The sequence below is a fragment of the Mauremys mutica genome, chromosome 11 (genome assembly GCF_020497125.1).
Source record: "Mauremys mutica isolate MM-2020 ecotype Southern chromosome 11, ASM2049712v1, whole genome shotgun sequence".
In the NCBI taxonomy this organism is placed as follows: domain Eukaryota; kingdom Metazoa; phylum Chordata; order Testudines; family Geoemydidae; genus Mauremys; species Mauremys mutica.
The window spans coordinates 25280800-25306766 of NC_059082.1; positions in this window are offsets into that span (position 1 = coordinate 25280800).

Genomic DNA, 25967 nt, shown 5'->3' on the forward strand with positions numbered 1-25967 from the left:
GCTCTGTGTTTCCTAGAAACCTCACAATACAGATAAAACAGTGAATGATAGACTTGATTCTCTCTTGCCCTACAACTATTTATGCATCCCAGTGGCATAAAGGTACCTTAAAGGCAGTAATATCCCTTCCCTACTTGGGTCTTACCCCTAGTGTAGGGGCCTCCCTTTCTGGCTTAGAGCCAATTAAATGGTTTTGTGGCGGTCCCTTTAAAGCTCTCAGCATATGGGGCATTCCGGATGAAAACTAGAGCAATGCTGCACTCTGCTTACTCTTGGCCTCCTATGGCTTCTATGGAGCTGTGGGCAGTGCAAACTCAGAGCAGCCTTGAGGCTGATCTAACATACAACAGCAGCTGGACTTGCTTCTGGCAGGATGGAAAACACAAGAGGCACAAAGGGAGATTAGATGTACCTTTCACTCTCTCAGCATTCCTGTATTTATTGCCTCTTGAAGTGGAGAATCAAGCCGTATGGTTCCCACCCCAAAGAGCTTACAAACCAAGGGCCCAATTTTGCAACTGGATCAACACATGTAGTATCTTAGACCTAAGCAGAGTCCTTTGAAAGCAGTGGGGCTTCACCTAAGTCTACCTGCATGCAGCCCCATTGGATTCCATGAGATTTTATGCAGACATGGAGTCCAGACATGCAGCTCTGATTCAGCATCAGAATCTAATTTCAGACAGGATGCAACAAAGTGACGGCAGCAAAACTGTCAAGGGAGGTTAAGGGAGGAAGGAGACGGATAACAGTAACACTACAATGTAGTTATTCAGCACAGGCTTCCCTACCTCACAGGTGAGTTGCAGATATAAATATATTAAAGATTGTAAGGTGCTCAGATACTACACTGATGGGTGCCAGAGAAGTACATTAGATAGATCAACGAGGAGTCCGGTGGCACCTTAAAGACTAACAGATTTATTTGGGCATAAGCTTTTGTGGGTAAAAAACCCACTTCTTCAGGTCCATGGCATTGACACCTCCTCATCAATTATTGGGAGTGGACCACATCCACCCTGATTGAATTGGCCTTCAACATTTGTTCTCCATTTGTAAGGTAACTCCCTTTTCTTCGTGTGCCAATATATATTTATGCCTGTACACCGGACCCTCACTAGAACGCATATCTATATAGCGCAAATTCACAGAAAATGCAGTTGCGGCCCTGGATCCCAAATTTAATTACTCTAATTGCAATTCATTTTAACGTGCTCCCAGCTATAACATAATCCCCGCATTAACACGGTACCATGCATGGATCCCAAATCCCGCGTTCTAGCAAGGGTCCGGTGTATCAGTAATTTTCACTCCATGCATCTGAAGAAGTGGGTTTCTTACCCATGAAAGCTTATGCCCAAATAAATGTTAGTCTTTAAGGTGCCACCGGACTCCTCCTTGTTTTTGTGGATACAGACTAACACAGCTACCCCTCTGATATTAGATAGATCAGTACAACCTCAGTTATGCATAAATATTATCCGTGTATTCTAACTAATAAGTTTTGTGCCTACTACTTTGAGTAGTTTTTAAGGGAATGTTTATGTTAGTAAACACAATGCTAGGTAATAAGCATTTAAATTGGAAAATATTTTGCAGGAAGACAATGAAAGTGTGAGGTGGGCGGGGGCAGTCACTATCAAAAGGGACAGAAGTTCAAGTACCTAGATTTCATAGTACAGAATAATGGTGAACTCAACAATTAACTTATAAGCAGGACAGGAAAGGCATGGACTAAAGGGAAAGAAGTGAGTGGACTGATCTGCAATAGAAGAATGCCAATGAAACTGAAAAGGAAGATGTATAAGATGGGTATCAGACCTACACTTTCTTATTCCTCTGAATGCTGAGCACTGAGACAGGCACAGATCTTGAATACAGTGGAAATTAAAATGTGAAGATGGATGCATGAGAGTTACAAAGATGGACCATGTTTGGAAGTATGAAGATGGAACCAATTATAGAAAAGATGAAGGGGCCCAGGCTTAAGTGGTATGGGCACGTGAAAAGAAGTCTGTAAGAATATATAGGAAACAGGGTGTTAAACTTAGAAGTGGAGAGTAAGAGAAAAGTTGGAAGATCCAAAACTGGATTGATGTTATACCAAAGGATTTGATTAACTGTGGAGTTTCCAAAGAACTGCGTCAAGACAGGCTGGAATGGAGAAGAAGGACTTGAAGAGCCATAAACATAAACAAACCAGGGAAATACAACCTGGATGGAATTACTATAAAGTGGGGCATAACTGGTTGGAAAACCATTCCCAGAGAGTAGCTATCAGCAGTTCGCAGTCAAGCTGGAAGGGCATATCAAATGGGATCCTGCAGGGATCAGTTCTAAGTCTGGTTTTGTTCAGTATCTTCATCAATTATTTAGATAATGGCAGAGAGAGTACACCTATTAAGTTTGCAGATGATACCAAGCTGGAAGGGGTTGCAAATGCTTTGGAGGATAGGATTAAAATTCAGATGATTTGGACAAACGAGAGAAATGGTCTGAAGTAAACAGGATGAAATTCAAAGTACTCCACTTAGGAAGGAACAATCAGCTATACACATACAAAATGGGAAATGACTGTCTAGGAAGGAGTACTGCATAAAGGCATCTGGGGGTCATACTGGACCATAAGCTAAATATGAGTCAACAGTGTAACACTGTTGCAAAAAAAAAAAAAGCAAACTTTGTTCTGGCATGTATTAGCGTGAGTGTTGTAAGCAAGACACAAGAAGTAATTCTTCTACTCTACTCCATGATGGAGTAGGCCTCAACTGGAGTAGTGTGTCCAGTTCTGGGTGCCACATTTCAGGAAAGATGTGGACAAATTTGAGAAAGTCCAGAAAAGAGCAACAAAAATTATTAAAGGTCTACTAACATGACCTATGAGGGAAGATTGAAAAAATTGGGTTTGTTAATCTGGAGAAGAGAAGACTGAGAGGGGACATGATAACAGTTTTCAAGTACATAAAAGGTTGTTACAAGAAGGAAAGAGAAAAATTGTTCTTAACCTCTGAGGATAGGACAAGAAGAGATGGCCTTGAATTGCAGCAAAGCAATTTAGGTTGGACATCTGGAGAAACTTCCTGCCAGGGTGGTTAAGCACTGGAATAAATTGCCTAGGGATGTTGTGGAATCTCCATCATTGGAGATTTTTAGGAGCAGGTTAGACAAACACCCGTCAGGGATGGTCTAGATAATACTTAGTCCTGCCATGAGTGCAGGGGACTGGACTTGATGACCTCTCAAGGTCCCTTCCAGTCCTATGATTCTATGAAAAAGAAGATAGATGATACATAGCTGAGGGAGTTCTTTTTTTCTTTTTTTTTTCTTTGTACATAAGTAGTAAGTGATTTTAGTTGACTAATTTCTTGACAGCATCATGGAAATTGGGGGCCTAAAGAAGAGGGACTAAAATTTTATATTACACGCACACAGACTCTCTCTCTGTGTCTCTTTCTTGCTTTCTCTTCCACCCCCATCCCTCTCCGCTAGCTTTTGGAGATGAACGTTTATAAGCTACTGCATTACCAACCAAAACAAGACTTAAAAAAAAAAGCTCCTCACTCTCTGTCATATTTCCTCTGCTCCTATGCATCAGTTTTGTTTACCTTATAAAATATTCTGTTCAAAATTAGAGAAGCTAAGTTCTCTCATTCTTGCCTTTTATTTACAAAACAAAACAAAACTGTTCTTTTTTAGTCTGGAATTGAAAATTTCTAAAGGGACAGCTTCCAAAAGAAATTCAGGAAAGGGAAAGAAGAATGTAAGAAGCTCCTGCAAACAGGAGCAGTTGAACAAATAGGTCATTTGCTTAATCCTAAAAGTGCTACATTGAAAGTCCCTAAGTACCAAGCCTTTTTTGCAGCAAGACAATATTAACATGCTTGAAATGTTATAGTATTTGTAAGACCAAGGTTCATGTACCTAGCAAAATTTTCTAGCTTTGTAGCAATTTTCATTTTGAAACAAACAAGGCAAGGTCTGCCCTCAGTCAGTGAGAGTGCTTGCGCATGCCTGAGAGCAGAATGTGACCCATGTATGATCAAATGAACATATAAATCCTGAGTGGTCAGAATTTACCTCACTAGGGCCTCAAATCTTAAAACATTCATGATGCATTTAGCTTTACCACCTTGAGTAGTCCCCCTGAAACAGATGGGACTACTCACAGTAGTAGTGATAAGCACACACACATAAGCATTTGCAGGATCACTGTCTGCCATAGTAAACTGGAAAAAATCCAAGCACTATTTCAACTTTTAAAAAAAAAAGGTAATATTACTTTCAGTCTAAACGAAAACATACAGAGCAAGTCTGTTTCTGACATTATAGTAAATGAACTCAAATACTATGAAAAAATGTAAATGCTATTTTTGGACGTTTAGAAAACATAGGTAATGTTCATCCCTGGTGAATTTAATTCCCTCTAGTATTGCTCCAGTGATTATACTGTAACCTCACATGCCTGCACACATATTAGCATCACTTGGCCAAAAGAAGACATCTAGCAACAAAAATGGAACTAGGTCCCATCTATTCTGTAAAAGCTATCACGCTGGGGGGCTCAGGTATAACACTATGTTTCCCCTATATAGTTAAAACATGGCTCAGGATAAAGTTAGGTGGCAACAAGCCCTCTTCTAACTATTTCCAAGCTTTGGTTAAGTTCAAGGCTTTAATATGCTCCAGGAACATGATTATATCATGTTTTAGTCCCATTTACAACACAAGACCTTACTATATTTAAATTCTGCTAGGGGACCACTGTGTTGTAGCCATGTACCACTCCCCTCCCCGGTATCACAGTTTTATTTATTTTTAGAGTGGGTAGTATAAGGACTTGGGAATTGGGCTGGACATTCAGACCCTATTTAATTCACAGAACTGGTCTGTGTGACCTAAAAGCCAATGGCTGCACTCTTGCATCTCAGGATTAAACTCACCTTTTCTTGTCTTTCTGTAGTAAGTTTCTAGCCTTGTTCATTGTGAAGAAAGTCTTGACATTGTAAAGCGACTGTTAATGATTATATGTAATGTATAGTGATTATAATGATTATATGTTAATGTATAGTGTTAATGTATAGTGTTAATGCCTAGAGGCCCAAGCAGAGAGCAGGGCCTGTGGCCCCATGCCCTCTCTGCACATCCCCTTACAGTATGGCATAGTACAAAAGCGGCTCTGCCTCTATTTCACTCCTGCTGTGATGGTGCTCTCCCCACTCTATATCACCTCCCAGGCTGAGGTGACTTGGCCCTGCATCTAAGTCATGTAGCAATTCCATCCCCTTCAGGGTACCCAAAGTCCAAAAGAAGCAAACTCTTCCCTTACCTTAGGGTGGGAGGGATAGCTCAGTGGTTTGAGCAGGGGCCTGCTAAACCCAGGGTTGTAAGTTCAATCTTTGAGGGGGCCACTTAGGGATCTGGGGCAAAAATTGGTCCTGCTAGTGAAGGCAGGGGGCTGGACTCAATGACCTTTCAAGGTCCCTTCCAGCTCTAGGAGATTGCTATATCTCCAATTATTACCTTATTACCTCAAGGAGGCCTTGATGCGCAGCAGTCTTCCCTGGTTTTTGGCGCAACCAACCATCTCTCCCACAATGAGAGTTCCAGGTCTGCTCTCCCACACAGCCAGGCACCAACTAAGCTGGGCTCTCCCTTTTCAGCTTCTCTCTCAAAGTCTGACACCAGCTTCAGGTGCCAGTGCTGACTGAGCTCCCAGCAACCCATCACAGTAAACCCTATCACGGTTCCATTGTTCTGGGCATTCTATAAACATAGGAAAAGACAATCCCTGTTCAGTCTTTCCAAAAATGAGAACATAAAGTTTTTTCAACCTGATCCTGAGAGGTCCTGGGCATCCTCAACTCCTACGGAAGCCATTGGTAGTTGAGGATATCCAGCACCTTGCAGGATCAGGCCATTTGTAAAGGAAATCATGTGGGCAATTGGATTGGCAATGTTACTATAGGATGTGGTACCATAGGCCTATTCCAGACTGTCTGACCAAGATGCAGAAGTTGTGAACTGATTCAACAAACTATTTTTATGAGACATCAGGAAACACTCAATAAGCACACAGCAGAACTTAAAAGTAAATCACTGGATACTCAGTAATATAGTAGTCTAATTTAGGCTTACATATTGATGGCTCAAACAAATGAATAAGCAGTATCTGAAAGACTGAAGAAGCTTGGGGTTCTGGAATAGTACTTTAAATGCACTCCAGACAAAATGATAGGTTTGTTGCAGGATGGGAAACCAGCAAGTAACAGTATTTACCTGCTGTAAACCCTTCAGACCACAGGAAAGCAGAAGTCAAAAGATAAGCAGTAAACACCACATTTATACATCATGCTAGCTCAGAGGGTTGAAGAGTGTTCTGTTTAAGAGTGGTGTGCAGCAAGACCACTATTTTAGAACTTGGTTGCCTAGAGCTAGGCATCTAAATTCATATTGAGACACTTAAATTAGTAGCCTGATTTTCAGAGGTGGTGAGCACCCATAATTTCCTTTGTAATGAGTGAAAACTGCACATACTCAACACCTTTGAAAAATAAGGCTATATTTATTTATGAGCCAAAGTAATATCAAGTTCAGGTCTGAAAATGTTAGTCCAGGTAAATACAATTGCTGGTGAATATTTAAATTGCAAATATGTTTTAGGAGGACCCATGCTGTACAAAATTACAGAGCAAAGGGCCAAATTCTACTCTCAGTTACGCCTGTGCAAATTAGGAATAATTCCATTTATGTGGAAGAAGTAGAAACCTGTAAATAAAGATCAGTCATGCTGACTAATACATGACAAAGACACTGGGCTTGATTTCCCACTGCCTTTCATCTGGTGTATTCATTTACATTTGTGTAAAATTAGTGTAAAACCATAGCAGACCGGTAGCTTTTTATATGCACTTTGCCCAAATGTAAATGACTCATGGCAACATCTACTTGAGGAAGGCTATCACTATCCGTCACAGCTTTTATACTTAAAGGCATCTACTTTCCTTGTCTGATGCATATACCAAGGTTTCTCGTATGCACGGAATAAAAAAAATGTGGAAATATATTTCAAACCAAATAACCTCAGAGGGGTTCACTGGTTAGAACCAAACTGTTCAATTTTAGATCCCAGTCCTACAAACGCTTTTAAATAAGAAAAAACATAAATGGAGATATACCTATCTCATAGAACTGGAAGGGACCCTGAAAGGTCATTGAGTCTGCCTTCACTAGCAGGACCAACTACTGATTTTGCCCCAGATTCCTAAGTTTCCCTCTTAAGGATTGAACTCACAATCCTGGGTTTAACAGACCAATGCACAAACCACTGAGGTATCCTGCCTCCCTATACATGAACTTAACTTTAAGCATGTGAGTAGTTCCATAGGAATATTTGCAGGGGTGAGGTCTTAAACTTTTCTACTCTGTACATATTATTTTAATCTTATATTTTGTAATACACCTCTACCCCGATGTAACGCTGTCCCCGGGAGCCAAAAAATCTTACCGTGTTATAGGTGAAACCCCGTTATATCGGACTTGCTTTGATCCACTGGAGTGCGCAGCCCCACCCCTCCGGAGCACTGCTTTACCACGTTATATCCAAATTTGTGTTATATCGGGTCATGTTATAGCGGGGTAGAGGTGTATTATGAGTTACAAATGAAATAAAGAACTGACAAACTTGATTCCTTTATGAATCTGAAAGAAAAATCCCTTTTTTTCTTTCACTGTAGTTCAGCCATTCTCCCAAGTGTTCTGAGGTGAACACTAATGCCAAATTTGGAGAAAGCAAGAGCTTGACTTAGGCCTTGTCTACACTGGGGTTCTCCGCACTGGTGTACTAGAGCAGTGGTTCCCAAACTTGTTCCGATGCGGCAGGTACACAAACCGGCCCAGCCCGCCAGGGGTTTTCCCTGCACAGGCAGTGGAACAAGTTTGGGAACCACTGAGCTAGAGTAATGCACTCTCCTAATGTAGCTGTGCAATACCAGCATACACATGAGTGTAGCTGCACAGGTGCTAAAAACCTCATTGTAGACAAAGCATTATAACAGTGGTTCCAAAACTTTAACAGCCCACGAACCCCTTTCAGTACATTGTGAAATCTCATGAACCCCCTCCTAAAAAATGAATATTTCCAGGGATTTAAGTTTAAATTTCCTCAGTGTCATAGATGCGCTTGCTTTTCTGTGCTTAGCTCTTGGAATCCCGGAACCACTGCTGGCTCCCCCGCTGACAGGCAGGGCTCGGGCTGCCAGCCCCAACTGCCCGGCCCCACTCTTCTTGGGGCTTGGGCTGCCAGCCTCGCGCGGAGTGCTGGGGTTCGGGTTGCTAGCTCCCCCGCTGACAGGGGCAGGGCTCAGGCTGCCAGCCCCAACTGCCCTGGCCCCGCTCTCCCTGGGGCTCAGGCTGTCCCACCTGCTGCCTCCAATGCCCAGGGTCCTCTGGCCACCATTCATTAAATTTTTCTGGCAACCCCCCTGTAATGTTCTGTGAACCCCCAGGGGTTTGTGAACCCCACTTTGGGAACCACTGTCTTATAAGAACATAAAAACAGTCATGTGCTGGAACCCTGCAGGACAGGACAGCTGTCTGCACTAGTGGGTGAACTTCAAAGGTAGTGAGGAGGGAGCAGAAAGTCAGAAATCTTTTGGAGGGAGAGAAGACCAGCTGCCTTTGAAAAGGCAGCCTCCACTGAGAGCTCTAGATGGTGGGTAAGAGCTGCCCCTCAGCATTGCCTGGTTGATTCCAAAAGCCCTGAATTATGTCCCCCGCCCCCATTTTCTGTAGTTCAAATACCACACAAACCACACAAAAGTTTTGGTGTTTAAAGACCACTAACCTATCTTCCAGGATTTTCTCCTCTGTGCCTTAACACCATTTTGTGATTTGCTTGTTTTTTTCTTCTAATCTGAATGGCCTCTGACAATTAAATTGGGGAATACACCGTCTGATGCTTTCAAAGAAAAATTTATCCCTGTCCTTCTTACAAGTAGACAGATAACGCAGAGCGATGTGGGAGTATATGTGCATTCATTGTGGCCACAGAGAGAGCTGTGGTCTCTCCTCTTGTGCAGGCCAAAGAAAGACTTAGATGGACACAAGGCTTACAAATAAAGATATTTTGCTGTCTTATCTCCAGACCAGGAACAAGACAAGGGCTGTCTAGAAACTTGGCTTTCATAGAACCATAGAATATTAGGGTTGGAAGAGACCTTAGGAGGTCATCTAGTCCAATCCCCTTCTCAAAGCAGGACCAACACCAACTAAATCATCAAACCTGTCTAGAAAAAGCCCCTTCAAAAACCTTTAAATACTACTTTAGCAAACTCAGTTTTGGTCCCCTTTTAGTGTGTCCATCTGGGGATGACTCTCTTCATGCATACCAGCATTATCCCCAAGGCATCTTCCAGGCAGTTCTCTTTGTTTAATTGTTATAATTCACATGAAGCACTCAGGAAAATGGGATGCAATTGTTGATAATTAACCTGACCAATTTTAATTGATATCTCAGTACTTATGCTTTCAATAAGGCCTGGAATGATTAAAAGGTCTGGCTTACCTGGAAAACTTTCAGGGTCACATGTCAAGAATTGGAAAAAACTGCAGGACACTCAAATCAATTAGTGTCATGGGACTACTTGAATTCTAATGGCTCATAGCATTACTGTATGACCAATACTCCCCTTCTCTGGTTCCATTCTCCAGTACAGGGGGTGGCATTGCTACCTGACCTGGCAGTTGGTAGCCAACCTTGAACATACTGAAAAGGTCTGATGAGGTTAACATGATGGTTGGATTCAGTGATGGATCTGGTCTCATCTCTTCTCTCTAGCAAAGGAGAAGTGTTTTCCATCACTCTATATAGTTATGGCAAATGTTCTCAAGACACCATACTTTCTGGCCTTGATTGTTTGCTGCCTTTAAATTTGTATAGTCATTTAAACTTCTGAGAGGTGGGTGTAAGATGCTACCAAATCAGAATTTTACACTCACTTTGCACAGGTGTAAATGACTGTTACCAGAGGCAAGGCAGTGAGGAGCCAGGCTCATTCAAGCCTAGTGTTAGCCTGCCATGGGACCTAGGTGGTAGGTAGATAGGAAGCTTTAATCCTCTCAGAGTAACTCATAGATCATGTAATTTCTGTAAGGAAGATAAGATTAGATTAGCTTCACCAGACCTGACTAGGTTCTAGAGCAGGGGTGGGCAAACTTTTTGGCCTGAGGGCCACATCTCAGTATAGAAATTGTATGGAGGGCCGGTTGGGGCAGGGGATTGGGGCACACACGGAGGATGAGGGTTCCAGGTGGGGATGCAGACTCTGGGGTGGGGCTGGGGATGAGGAGTTTGGGGTGCAGGAGGGTGCTCCAGTCTGGGATCAAAAGGTTTGGAGGGCGATCAAGGCTGGGGCAGGCAATTGGGGCATTGGGGGGAGCTCGGGGTGCAGGATCTGGGCAGCCTTTACCTGAAGTGGCTTCTGGAAACAGCGTCCTGTCCCACCTCCAGCTCCCATGTGGAGGCGGGGCCATGCCACTCTGCGCGCTGCCCCATCCACAGGCACCACCCCCGCAGCTCCCATTTGCCGCAGTTCCCAGCCAATGGGAGCTGTAGAGCCAGCAGTTGGGGCAGGGGCAGCGTGTGGAGCCCCCTGGATTCCCCTGCTTCTGGGAGCCGTGCAGAGTGGAGCAAGGCAAGCCCCCGACCCCACTCCCCAGCTGGAACATTGGAGCGGGGGAAGCTCCCAACCCCGCTCCCCAGCGGGAGCTCGAGGGCTGGATTAAAAGGTCCGATGGGCTGGATGCGGCCCATGGGCCATAGTTTGCCCACCCCTGTTCTAGAATGTTGCAATTAGCTTTAAACCCTTTCATTCTATAGGCTCTCTTTCAGCACTACTGAACAATAAATCTCTTGCACTGTATAATTTGAACTTGGCTTGACTGTTCCATCTGAGAAACTTCTAGCTGTAGTGTTCTTAGAGCTCTACTTACCTGTCTTCACAGCCAAAAGAAGGTAATAGAGGGAAAAGATATTAACTACTATAATAAAATACTTCCCAAAAGTGCAGAGTGGATCATGAGGACATATTCCAAACATCTCCTTGTACCAGCCTTAGGATAGGGAGTCACTAGAAGAACGGAGCAGATATTACAAGCTGATGCTGATATTGGAGTGAATCAGGGTTTAACATGAGAGGTGTCTCTCTGTTTTCAGTATTGTTTAATATTTCCTATTTATGCCCATGTTGGTGGATGATGAAGCACTAGCTAGTCCGTCAAAGAGCTCCCTGTGATCAGAGCCCTGCACAAAGCCCTGTTTCCTTCAGCGGTGCTCCACGCTGGTGCAGAGGCCTGCCTGTTCAGAGCTCCTTGCAGAATCAGAGCCTGAGATGGAGCAACAAACACAGGTATCATGCGTGGCAGCTCAGTCTTTTCCTTCTTTCTCCCGTCCCCTTCCTGAGCCCCAGCAGTGGACTGCTGGCAAGGGCCTGCAAGGAGAGATGTGAAGAAGTGTTTCTAACACATTGTGTCTACCATCCACGGTCAATAGTGCACAGAGGGAGGCAGATGACCTTTTATCTCTTCAAATAAAGGGTTTCCAACTGTGCTGCAATTTAGCATGGCATGATGACACCTCAAATCAAGCCTCAGTACACAACATGGTAACATACTAAATTCAAACAAGCAGCAGCAGAGGGCTACTAGGGCCAGTCCCACCCTTACTTGAATCCCCAAATTCTGTGCCTCCCAGCCCTACTATTCCCCAGTGGTAGGAACCTCCAAGCTGGATCTACGGATTTAAATTCTGTTGGACCCACAGACCCCTGGACTTGGATACACAAATGAATGGGATGTATCCTTGATCTTACACTGCTTAAAGGCATCTTGGAGGCCTTCCAATTCCTGGAGTCTCATGAGAAATTTCCTTGTGTTCCCTTTGATACATAAAAGGGCTGTCAATGGCAGCACTTGGCCCGTGATGTCTACTCTTGCGAGCAGGCAAGAGAATGAATTTTTCAAGATACCTGTTCTCAAAGAGGTTGCTCCCCAGAGTGGATGGAAAGAAAAACGCTACCCGCATGTTTGTGTTTTTCTTGTTTTGTGTCTCAAAAACATGACTTTTGTAAAACAACAGTGCGTTGCCAGGCCTCAGAATTGTTTGTACTGTCCCTATATGGCAGCCCTTTATCCCCAGTGCACCAATGAAACGGCGTGTCACAAACAGGCCAGCTAAGATCAAACCAATCATTCAACACCGCTACCATTCTGTAACCATCTCTTCACAGGTCCAGCCCTCCTTGGCTAGCTCTTCAGCTCCTCTCCCTTCCTCACATTCACCTTTAACCCCCCTACACCCACACCCACACCCACACCAGTCCTTCACAGTGTACTTCCTCTGGTCAGTGTGCTCCGTCCTGAGGACCCCTTGCTCACATAGCCTCCTTGCTGCTATGGCTGCCTCACATGACTGACTCTTCAGTCTTCCCAAAAGCCCACTGCACCTTAGATGCAGGTTTGTTGATTGCAACGGCCCTGTTTGCTTGCAAGAATGGCTCTATAGATGCCTAGTCGGTCCACAGCAGGCAATGTCTGGCTTCTACTCTATGACCATCTGCTAAAACCAGGCTTCCTTTGGCTAAAGTCCAACACAAAGTAAATAGATTTTCACAGCCAGATTTCAAATAACATAACTGAGCAACATGGTTCTTTCCAATCCTGGTCTTTACATTAACAAAATGAGACTTCCTTGTGGCTGGAATCCTTAAGGGAGAGCAAGGCTTGTCTGAAGACAGTGGGGCTCATTTTGATTTCCAGTTGGGTGTATAGAGTCTTTACTATTCTCCTAGTGTGGGAGAAAGTCCAGTGTTTATAGCATATTGATTTCCTATTTCTAATTAGACCCCTTCATCCAGTTAGTTATTTTAAAAATTATTTTTCTTTGTTGATATCAATGAGGAGGAAAAATGAAATAGCCATTACTCTAGGATACCTGCAATTTACAATATCCGTGGAAAAACTGATGTGGCGGTGGGTCAATTGTAAACGTTACTATTATTGTCTGATTTTTAGATCGTATAAAAGAGAGATTCAGTGAAGTGTGAATGATATTTATAAAGAACAGATTGCGCTGTCTTTTAAAATAGGTCAAGTTTTTGGCCTAGTTTCCTTGGAAGTGTCCCTTTAAGCTATGGGGTTTGACTGTCCATGATGGTGCCTTTGCTTTTTTCCTTAGCCACCTCTTTACATGGCTCTAGCTGTGAGGGAGAGATGTTTGAATATAAAAACACCATGGAAAAGAGCAGGGATACCCTTCAGAAATTCTTAACTGGTTCCTATGAACAATAAAATCCTGGAGACATCCATGCTTTCCCATTACTTATAGTCCAGTTCTTAAACAGATGTGATTCTCAATTATATCTTTGCCATCTTAAAAATAAGATATTATGTCAGTAAAGTTAACAACTCTGGAAATGAGGCTTAAGTTTTGTGGACCTTTACCTGTTAATTCTTGATGAAGAGGGTCAATGAGACTTAGATATGTAAAGATCTAGAAGCGGCCAAGGTTGTGTGTTTTCAATATTTACATTAATAAAAAAAAAGCATATATAGTTTTAAAAAAAGAATTATACAAAAAAAAAAAGTTCCTAACTGTAAATGTAGTTAAGCACTGGAAGAAATTACCTAGGAAGGTTGTGGGATTGTAGATTTTTAAGAATAGGTTGGACAAACACCTGTCAGGGATGGTCTACATAATACTTAGTTCTTCCTCAGTACAGGGGACTGGACTAGATGACCTATCAAGGTCCCTTCCAGTCCTACATTTCTATGATGCTGAAAATAAGATTCAGCATAAACAATACAGTACTTTTATGATCAAATACATGTCACCTATCCTGCATTAGGCTAAAATGCAGCTGGCACCTGTCAAAGCAAAATGAATCGTTATGTCTACATTTGTTATACTAAGGATAGATGTTCAGGATATATAAATGGACAGGAGGTGATCCCAGCATCCAATATTAATGAATATAGAATAAATACCATCTGTTTGTGCATGTAGATAGCAGTCTGGCGCATAATAAATTTATGGATATAACCTAACTCTGAAAGAGTAACTTACAGTATAACATAAGGCTCATCCTAGAAAATAGAAACATACAGGGCTCGATTGTGCCTGGCCTGAATGCAGGTATAGAATGGGGATGTGGAGGGCAAGGAGCCTTTCCCCAACATTGCAGCCCCTGGAAAAAGGCAAGCACAATCACTGGCCTTATGCCTGGAGAGGTACAAGGACTGCTCCCTCCTAGCATCCGCAGGGACGCAAGACACTCCCCTCCATTCTTACCTGGGGCGGATAGGGGAGCATTTCTCACTGCAGCCTCCTAAGGTATGTATGGGCTATGGTGCAAGTTTTTCCCCCCTGCCAGGCTGTTCCAAAGAGATTGTGCCTCTTGAGACAAAACCCCTCCCAAATCTACACATGGGCATGGAGGATCTCCACAGTATCCAAAGCAGAGCTGTTGATAAGTAGCACAATCTTTAAGTTTAAGTGTTATTTATATTAACATACTGAAGAGCTTTGTATTTCCTGCCATTGCTAGCTACATGTTTTCTGGCAGTATATATATATATATATATATATATATATATATATATATATATGCTACTGCTCCGACAGTTAGATTACTTACCAATTGCAGACTGTGGTCCCAATGGTGCAGACCCATTTAAATTCACATTAAAATCAATGGAAAGACTGACTATCTCATTGATGTCAGTACGAGTTGGATTGGGCCCTGTGCATAGAACAGCTACAGTATCAGGCTCTGACTGACTGTGACAGTGTTGGGAATATGTCTGTGTCAAATTGTGATTTTCATTTAGTGCTGTATCATTTATGATTGTAACCTGCACTGTAGACTAGAACTCAAATTTTGTATTGATCATACTTTGTGTCCTGTGTTGAGGGCCATTTGATTTGGTATACACATATCCTGTTTGTTATTAATAAAAAGGCTGGATAGGAGGAGGGGTTGTATCTCACCTTCTGAGCGGCTAACATAGGAAGAGTCATCCAGACAGCTCCCATGGACTTGTGGCTTTCTACATAGTCATTACCTCCCTACGAAACAAGGGTCTTGTGCATGTGAACCCAGCCTGATTGGAGCATGGGTTTTTACAATGGAAGCTCCTGACCAAGACTGTTTACAAGCAGGAGGTATCCTGGGGGGGGGGGGGCGGGGAGCATTTAGTTACCAGAAAAGAGAGGGGGCAGAAGCTGCAGACAAGGTCGGTAAAGTCTGTGCAAATAAAGTGAAAAGGGAGGGGTTGGAGCTGCAACAAATTTGATGTGCCAGGGCCCCACATTTCTCTCAATGGATCTGCTTCAGATTGTTCCCCAGACACAGGAGTGGGGGTGTTTGGGTAAACTAAGCCTACCTAGGTTTTAAGTAAGGCAGGTTCATGTAGACCAGTGGGTCTCAACCTGCAGCCCACTTGCTGCCCAATCAGCAGACAGCTGTGGCCCATGTGATATCCTAACGGCCATAAAGGCAGTGTATATATATTGTGTGGGTGTGGCCCACGTAATGCATAGAGCGCTGCATATGCGGCCCACAATGGTAAGTAGCTCGAGAACCACTGATGTAGACTTTTGTGTTAAAAATCCTTTTCTTGTTATGATTTGATTCCTACTACTGCTCTGAGGTGCTCAACCTGAGACACGTTGGCCTTATTTGCTGAGGTCTTGATCATCTGCAGCTCCCATTGACTTAAACGGGAGCTGTGGGTGCTCAGCACTTCTGAAAGGCAGGTCCAAGATGTTTTAAGTTGGTTATCCAAAAGTGGAGGCACCTAAAATCAGAGGTCATTAAGTCCTGCATTTTATTGACCCCGAACTGCCATTAAACTCAATGGGAATTTTGGGTATGCAAGAAATGCAGGACTGAGCCCTAATTGATACCTTAGTTATAATTTTACTAATACCGAGAAACATTATCAACATTTTGTTTGTATTGTATTGATATAAAGCCTGGTTGAATAAGAGTGTCTCCAATGAAAATGTCTGTATTTCATTAAGCCATTTTGGTGAATGAAAATTTAAAATAAAATAATATACATCTGTAGTCCATTTTGTTGTTCAGGATTTTAAAGTTCTTTACAAACATTACCATCTGGCTAGACATTTACATGGTTTCATTATCATGGTTTATAGTCACACAAATCTATCAAAATCACTTCACACACCAATAAAATCCAGTAACTTCTGGCTCATCTTAAAGGAACAGATCACAGTAAGATGAAGAGGTTTTTAAGGGCTGACTCACTCTGCTTTCCCTTGGTGTTCTTAAAAGTCTTGAGTAAAAATTTGTAAGGATGAACTAAAAATTGAGGGTGCAATTCAGACATCTTTAATTATGCCTGTCTGTAATTATGTCTGTGAGTAGTCCAACTGAAAGGTGCTACTCAATATGAATGTGAGGTTGCAGAATCACAGACGGGAAGGACCTCAGGATTCAGCCTCATTTGTTTTTAGTTTGGGTCTAGCTGAAGAACTGAAGATTTCTATTTGCTGAGGTTAAATTCAGACACAATTTATGATTAGTACATCTGGTTTGCAAGCCTGCTAGGAATTTCCCCTAACACAGAGTTCAGAGAAGAATGAACATTACTTATATCTTACCAGAGTAAAATGCATCAAATCTGGGCCTGCTCATTGCTGTTGCTTTCTGCTACCACACAGAGGATTTGAATTCAAGTCCTGAACTTGGTGCTCTGTTTTCCAGACATGCAGGAGTTGAGTGCTTCATGGTCATGAATTAATCAACAGAAGGAAAGGGAGGCTCAGGATGGAGTATCTCTCCTATCTGCTAGACTGAGGGCACAGGACCATTGGGGACTGGACTAGATGACTTCTTGAGGTCCCTTCCAATCCTATGATTCTATGACTGTTTAGCCTGCAAGATGTGGTTCATTATCCATGGGGCTGAAGTCTTGTCCTCCTCCCATCTAGGCACTGGATCCAGTTCAAAGCCAAAATTAGGCTTCCAAGAAAAAAAAAACAAGGTAATGGGGATCAATCTAGATGACAGTTGTGGGGAGTTGGCCTTCACTGACATGCTTGGGTTGGATTCTGATCCTACTGAAGTCACTTCCAAAACTCCCATCAGCTTCAATAGGAGCAGGATGATGGCCTTTATCCGAGACATTCCCAATGCATTCGTGGTTTATAGCAAATCCCACTAATCAACACAAAAGTGACCACAAGTTATAATATAACAGAGCCAACAAGCAGGCTGCTATCCTATACTGAGGCCTCTTATTCTCTTCTTCAATGCTTAGCCAAACAATTGGCCGTAGCAATTGTTCACCATTTGGTCCATTCCTGTGCGGCCCAAGAGTCCAACATTGTAAGAGACAGAATGAACCCATGTAATAGGGATCTGCCTCTGAGCTGCATCCACCACTCGGTTGGTGGAATTTTATCCAGGATGTTACAAGCCACCCAGAGAATGCTGTTCACTGGAATGTCTTGTGGCATTTTCACGACATGTCTGAAAAATGTAAGATGCCATCTGCGGACAATGGCCCCAGTAAACATCTGCATTATAAATGAAGTCATTCCACTTTATGCCCAATATACGACATTGGCATTTTGTGTGGAAAGCCTCCAGCTTTGCCCAGTCTGAGCGGCATAGCGTCCATGTTTCACAACTGTACAACAGTATGGAGAGGATACAGCTCAAATCGATCCTGCACTTGGTTGTCATGCTGAGATGATGTTGACTCCATGTTGTAAATGACCCATAGCTGATGCTGCGATGCCAATCTAATGGAGAACCTCCATGTGAGAGTTGGAGGAACTGGTGAGTATAGAACCCAAATAGCAAAAGCTGGAGACTGCTTTGACAGTTTAATTATTCAAGAGATTGGAGTCACAGGTGGACCCGGTCACAGATTTTGTAGCTTTGTCTTTGCAACCATAGCTGATTCCTCCTCCATTTCCTGGAGTGCCTCCCAAAAGCTGTTGGGGCTCTGTACTAAAAGAGCAACATCCTCAGCATAGTCAAGGTCTGAGAGCGAGAGATCACTGATCTTAATGCTTGGATACCTGATGGAATGCTGCATTATGAAATCCATAGCCTGACAAAAAAATCGCAGGGGCTAAGTCACAGCCCTGCCTGACACCAGATACTGATGTAAAAGGTGCCGACATCTGATTCTCAAGACGTCCATGGGCAGTGGTTCCATTATGCAGCTCACAAATCAAGTCCAGCAGAGTGGTTGAGACACCTATGCCCTTTAAGGACTTCCATAGCATGACTCAGCCAGTTGAATCAAACGCAGCCTTAAGATCAACATACACCATGTGCAGAGGCTTCTTGAACTCACAGTGTATCTCTGCCAACAAGCAAAGGGACAAAATGGCATCTAATGTGAAACTGTTCCTCGTAAAACCTGACTGTTGGGGGTGATGCTTCTGATGTAGCAGGGGCTCCAAATGCACCACCAGAACTTGCACACACACCTTCCCTGTCATGGACAACAAGCCTGTAGCTCTTACATTCATTGTGCAGACCATTGCCTTTGTAAAGTGAGATCACAATACTGTCCTTCCAGGCAGTTGGCAAGGTTCTAGTTCTCCACATCAGATGGCCAGAAGTGATTCTGTTATAGCAGGGGTGGGCAAACCACAGCCTGTGGGCCAGATCCAGCCCACAAGCCATTTTAAGCCGGCCTGTGAGCTTGGTTGGGGGCTCGGCCCCACTCTGGCAAGGGCCAGACCATGTGGCTCATGGGTCAAGGGCCAGACCATGTGGCTCAGCCCCGCTCTGGCGCACCCCCTGAGCCTCTCCCCAAGCCCCAACCCCCGCCTCAGCCTCCATCCCCCTCCTGCTCTCCAAACCCCTCCATCCTAGCCCAGAACACCCTCCTACGCCTCAAACTCCTCATCCCCAGCCCCATCCCAGAACCCGCACCCCCTCCCGCACCCCAACCCCAATTTTGTGAGCATTCATGGCCCGCCATACAATTTCTATTCCCCAATGTGGCCCTCAGGCCAAAAAGTTTGCCCATCCCTGCGTTATAGGATCAATAGCACATTTACCAGCTCGGGGGGATGCCGTCAGCAGTGGCTGCACAGCCATTTTTCAGTTTGCAGATGGCGCACTTCACTTAATCTAATGTTGGTGCATCAGTACAAGTGTCTGGGTCTGAAACCACAGTGGCTGCCAAATCATCCAGCTCTGAACAAGCGGCAGCTGAAGGGTGGTTCAGGGTGCCTTTAACTGAGGCCTCTAACTTTCCTTAAACAGCTGAGAAAGAAATTCAGCTATCAATCTCTACACTAGTCACCACGTTATGTTCTTCATTGTTTTGTGCCTAGTGCATTTTCAACTGAATTGTTTTTTTCATTAAATATTACATAGAAAATTCAGGTAAGAGAATAACAGATAGCAGTTTATGACCAAGATGTGTTCTGAGTATAGGAGAGAACAGGGTAGAGTATAATGATATTGGCCTTTGCTCTGTGTGGTTTGAAATGAGCTTTACTGTAGCAGTTCAGTTCATATCATAAAAACAATTACATGGTAGAATAATTTGATGCATTATGCCATCTCAGAAGAGTCAAAGATAATACTAAGTTCAAGGCAATTTTGGTTTTTTTTTAATATATTACAGCAAGAAATATCATTCCAATCCATTCTACAGACATAAGGATTACACCTGGCATTATTAGAGTTGTGTGGGGCCAGTGAATAAAGCAGATAAAGGTAGGAGGGGAGCTCACCAGTTTTGGTGACTGTCATCACAGGGCTCAATGTTATATGCTGATGCGAATTGCATCATCTTCATAGAATCATAGGACTGGAAGAGACCTCGAGAGATCATCTAGTCCAGTCCCCTGCACTCATGGCAGGACTAAGTATTATCTAGATCATTCCTGACAGGTGTTTGTCTTACTTGCTCTTATACCTTGCCAAACTAAGGGCAGGACAGAGTAGCAAGACTCTATGTATAAGAACACATGTTCAGCAAGCAACAGTAGTATAAGAAAAGAAGAGAGTGGATTCAAACAACTTGTTCAACTCTGAAAAATAACTGTGCAAATGGCAACTTCTCATATAACAAATCTGCTTCCTGTATGTATTTAGAGTTAGAACAACTTACTAGTTTGATTTCTATTAGCACTATAGATCTAACACAGGTGTGGGAGAGGGAGTTGGATCTTATTTGGTCGCACACAGCACTGGCAGAATTTTTCACTAAATTCCAATTGTAGGCCCAAATTCTGCCTCATTTGTATCTGTGCAACCCAATGGCAGATGATACGGTTGCACAAGGATAGCTGAGGGCAAACTCTGGAGTGGAATAGTTGCAGAATTTTAACTGGTGATGTACAAGCCAGAAAGAAAACTGAGTCTCAGATGCCAAGGTGAATTTGCAGAGCAAGCAGTTAGAAAAAAAAATCCTTTTACATATATACAGAGCATATGTGAGCTCAAGACATAGATGCAAACAGAGAACTCCATTATATTAATTTTTTAGAGCTAGTGAGCCTGTTCTACTGACTTGTAATTGCTGCATTTATTTCAGATCTTCATGATATTCTGCTAATTTTTTGTTCCCTATGGATTTTTTTCTTTTTATGTATATATGTTTCTGGAAAAGTACACTCTACACTCATAATACATAGTTGTCTCTTGCTGGAGAATATTGCTATGTCAATATCCTCTGACTATGCTTACAGCTACACAATTATGTATTGTAACATTAGTGACTGATGTGAAGTATTGCCAAAATGCTTCTCTGCCCATCCCCCACCTCCAAAAAAATTGTGGACCCGTTTACATAGTTCAATTTCTGAAAGTGTAGGTGAATTCATGAAGAACTACCAGTCTAATAGCATCATGAAAAACAGTCCTCCCAATATTTGCATTATGCTGTTTCAACTGGTGGTTTTGCTTTGCGAACATGGACCCATTCGTAGTGCAACTAATACCCTGAAGGTGAAATCATGGCCCCATTGAAGTCAATGAAAGTTTTGCCATTGACTTCAGTAGGGCCAGGACTTTACCCTCAGTGTTTAGGCAGGTGATCATACATACTGTATGTCAAAGAGGTTATTACATTACCATTTGTTTGAAAGTCAAAACAGGGGTCAGGGAAAAGACAGGGGAATCATGCTGAAACCTGTGATAGATGTTGTTGGATCGGAGATCAGAACAGAATGGCAGGCAGACCAAGTAGTGAGCCAACCAAGTAAGCACGTGTAGACATGAGCAAAGGGTTTGTGAACTGAAACAGATGTTTATTGTGTGCATTTTGTTATGCAAACAAAAGTAAACCACAAATAAAAGAGAAACATTTTAAATTGCTTAATGCATTTATTTTCAAAAAATAGTACCTCTCTGCTTACGACAATTAAATCAGGTCCAGTTTTTAACCTCTTTTACTATAAACTAATCTTTATTCCTTTGAGGTCACCTTTTTTAATGGAAATCCTATTGGAAAGGAGCAGAATAAGGGTGTGATCTTAACAGGTCCTGAATACCCATGACTGCAATTTAAATCAATAGCACTATGTGGTGTTCCATACAGCTTGCACCAGAAACGGGGGTGGGTGGAGGACGAGGAGTGAAATAAGGATGGCTATTGGGTTGTATCTCAAACATGTGATATTGAGTTACACTGCAATCCCACTTTCATATCATCTAAGGCCCAAAAGGATCACCGTGATCATCTAGTCTGACCTCCTGTATAGCACAGGCCATCAAACTTCCCCAAAATAATTCCTAGAGCAGATCTTTTAGCAAAACATCCAATCTTGATTTAAAAATTTTCAGTGATGGAGAATCCACCATCATCAATGGTTAATTACTCCCAATGTTCAAAATTTATGGCTTATTTCCAGTTTAAATTTGTCTAGCTTCAACTTCCAGCCATTGGATCATATTTTACCTTTCTCTGCTAGATTAAAGAGCCCACTATTAAATATTTGTTACCTATGTGGGTACTTACAGAATGTAATCAAGTCACCTCTTAACCTTCTCTTTGGCAAGCTAAATAGACTCAAGAAGTTCAGTCTACCAAGTCATGTTTTCTGATCCTTCAATCATTCTTGTGGATCTTTTCTGAATCCTCTCCAATTTATTAACATCCTTCTTGAATTATGAGCACCAGAACTGGGCACAGTTTTCCAGCAGCAGTCACACCAGTGCTAAATACAGCAGTAAAATCATCTTTCTCCTACTCGAGATTCCCGTTTATTAATTTCAGGATCGCATTAGCTCTTTTGGGAATTAATATTTAGCAGATTATTCACTATCATCCCCAAATCTTTTTCAGATCTCAACATGACTTAAGGTCAAACTCAACTTCAAAACTTCAAACACTTATTACCAACCTAATATTTTAATGCTAATAGAATTATCTTCTTATTGGGGGAGGGGCAGGCAATGTGGCTTTAATATGGGTGATAGACCAAGGAGGTAAGTCAGGTTCTAGTTTCTTCAGTGCAAGCACATAACTGCTGCAACATTTGAAACCAAACCAGCATTTTCTTTACTGCAAAGGATGGTTCAGAACAAGTATGAAACCAAAAGTGACTGCCACGTACGGGATGCTCGCGGGTTTCTGAGCAGAAACTTTGTCATAGTTGCTAGCCATGGAAAAGTATCTCAAAAAAACCCCACACATAACACAACAGTAATCTCTTAAAGAAGAGATTTGTAGCAGTTGCAGGCCCTGAAACATTAACACCTAATTTTCACATCTCTGCTTGGCTGGCATCACTAAATCCTTTGTCAGCTGGTGAAATAATTGAAAGCATCAGACCAAATTCTGCTTTTATTTACTTCAGTGTAAATCTTGATACCCACTTTGAGTTCAAAGGCAAAAATTCCATGGTTTTCTGTGGTTCAGGACTAAAAGACAAGTTTAATGGTATAAGCCCAAGCTATTTTTGAGTTTTAAAAGGATAAACTGAAAAAGTAGCCATGGGATTTTTTCCGCCATGCTTGCAAACCCAGACACAGCTGAACTGTCTTTTTTCAAATTATCCAAAAAGATTAATTTTGGGCTGAGATTGAACAAAAGATAAACAGGTGGATAAACACCTAATAGGAATTTTGACAGTATTATAAAGGGAGTGAAAACCATGTTTTCTAGGTGAATAACCACTTCTGACACTAGCGTGATAAGGTAGCAGACACCTCAGACATGATCATTGTTTAGACTATTAATTTCTTAGTGTATTTCTTGTTGGCTTCAAGAAATTCAGATGCCTTTTAAAAAGGACAACAATTAGTTAATACTTTGTGTTTATATTATAATCTTGGAAAATTATACATATTATAATTCACACAAAAATAGTAATCTTGTCCCACTTCTCAGCAAAGATCTGAATAGCAGATCCTTGTAGTGAGATCCCATACTAGTAGAACTCATTATTCCTACAGAATATTCAATAGTACGTTTACCTGTGAAATCATAAAAATCTACAATTTTCAAAAAAGGAGGGGATTCCTGAAAATCTGTTTGTTCACTCACTCGCTAATTTGCAAAATGTCCTAATTTTCAGTGGGTCCCTGTAGCAGGATTTCACCTTATCCAGCATTGGACCCTGCCACTGTCTGAGTCGACCCTGTCACAGTTTGCATTGGCTCAGTCACTTTAGCGCAAGCTGCAATGATGAAATTCCCCAGTACAGAAACAGCTTTTTGGCCTGGTCTCCAACACGCTTTTCCCGTAATGTCTCTCACTGCTTCAGCTCCACAAATGGTAATAAGTGTGGGAGTGCTAGTATGGACCAATCACCAAAATTTCTACCACAATATCTGGATCCTGTTACACCATTGCTACCACAGTTGGTGCTACTCTAAAGAGAGATTTTATGAAAATGCTTGTGGATTCAAGACTTTGGAGATCCATGGCCTGTTTTACTGGAAAGAACCTACAAGCAGCAAAACCAGCAGCCAGTTGAGTAATCCTGAACTCTTCATGCCTCATCTTCCCCTGCAGAGTGGCTCACTTCTGGGATCCCCACTGTTTCCCTCTTTCTCACCAAGAATACATTTGCAGTTAATTTTAACATATGACAAAGGGTCTCCCAACATGCTTGGTGCACAGCGTCCTAGGACTTGCTGCAACTTCATTTCATACAAAAAATTCCCATTTTTCTAGAAATTACAGGGAGAGGGAGGTTGGGAGTTGCATTGAAGGGGCTTGTTGGAGTGAAGGAAATTTGCTGACAATAATAAAAGTTCTAATTAACATGAATTAGTTAAGTAGTTTAACTTTTCTTTCAGATATGTTACAAGTAATGGAGGTAAACAGTCTTTAAATTCTCCTCAGTTGCTACTGTAGAACTATATATTACATTCACTTAACTATAGACACTGTATACTGTTGTGTGTTGTGCAGTCAAATAACTGGAATCCATTAAAACTATGCTCCAGCTGTGCAATCACTGCCCCCGCAAAAATACAGTTTTACATGTGGTTAATGCCAAGAACAATCCACAGCTTCAATTATCAGAGCATCAAAATATGTTGTTTATTGCAGAAAAAAGCATTTGCAGCAGTTTAAAATATCCAGTCAACAACACGTAGCTAAATCTAGATAATAGAAATCCTGGAGAAATTTGAGCTAAATCTGTCTGGATTATAGTTGTGGGATTATCTGAATGCTGAATTACTGTATATGTTTTACTCACAAACATGAAACAAGATAGTACAGGAAGATGAATGACTATGCAGATCATAATAAAACCCACCCCCAACAGATTTCTTTACACACTGGGTAAACAATTCCTCTCAATTTATCAAGCATTCTGGATTGAATTAATGTTGTCGTTTATTTTGTTGTTGTTCTGCTGAGGAATATGTTTTAGCTTGAATAGCTTTGCTAGTACCAGAAAAGCAGCGAGGGCTTTGTTTGTGTGTTGTTGTTTACAATACACACAGACAACAGCATTAATTGGCTGCTTTATTAGTGTTACTGAATTAAAGAAAAATAACTATAGTTTTGTTTGTAATCAGAAAAACATATTACACATATTTCAATAAAAGATTAACTGTGACTGTCCCATTAAACATTCTTCTTCCCCTCCCCCCTTTATTTACACACATTTTTTTCTGGCTTTCTAAGGATATACAGTGAATGAACCTGGATTGACCTGACACAAAGCATCTCTCAAACTTTCCCCTGGAATGATTCACAGATGTGTGAGCTGTGACTAAAAAAGCAAAAAGAGAAAATGCAGGGTACTGTAGAGACTGACAGTGAATTTTAAAGAGGTGATATTATCCGAATAAGTGTATCATTGCTAATGCGTCCTTTCTCTGCCAGTGCATTGTTGTTACTTATTAGTATACATTTCTTTTTTGTTAGTTTATTTTTCTTTTAAAATTATTGAGTAAGTGGTGTTGATAAAGGAATTACTTCCATTACTGGGCAATTTATTTGGACACTACATTTATTCCCTTTTTAAAAAAAAAATGCTGGCGAATTCAGCTATAAAGCAGTTTGTGTTCATCAGGAAGAAAGATGCAGGATATGAGGCTGATATCAGGATCATGAGCTCTTATTTTTTAATGTAAATAGCATATGTAAGTCTACATGCAAATTAAGGATGACCTTCAGGCTCCTGGCAAGTTGCCAATGCACAAGCTTTGGGCACCTCAGCCTCAGCTAAAGTGTTTAGATGTGCCTGACTTTATAAGAAGTTTGTAGCAAAAAACAAGTGGAGAATGGATGCAGAAACATTGCTTTTTAATAAAAAAAATTGAGCCATGTATGAACAGATGTCATGGGAGATTTTTACTTGTATTTTTTTCTAAAAGAGTGGTTCTCAAGCTATGATTACAGACCACCAGTGGTTTGCAGAGAAAGCCTTTTGTGGTGTTCTGTAGAAAGAAAGTTTGGCTCTATCTACACCAGCCTTTTTCCCTTTCCACGTTGCTACT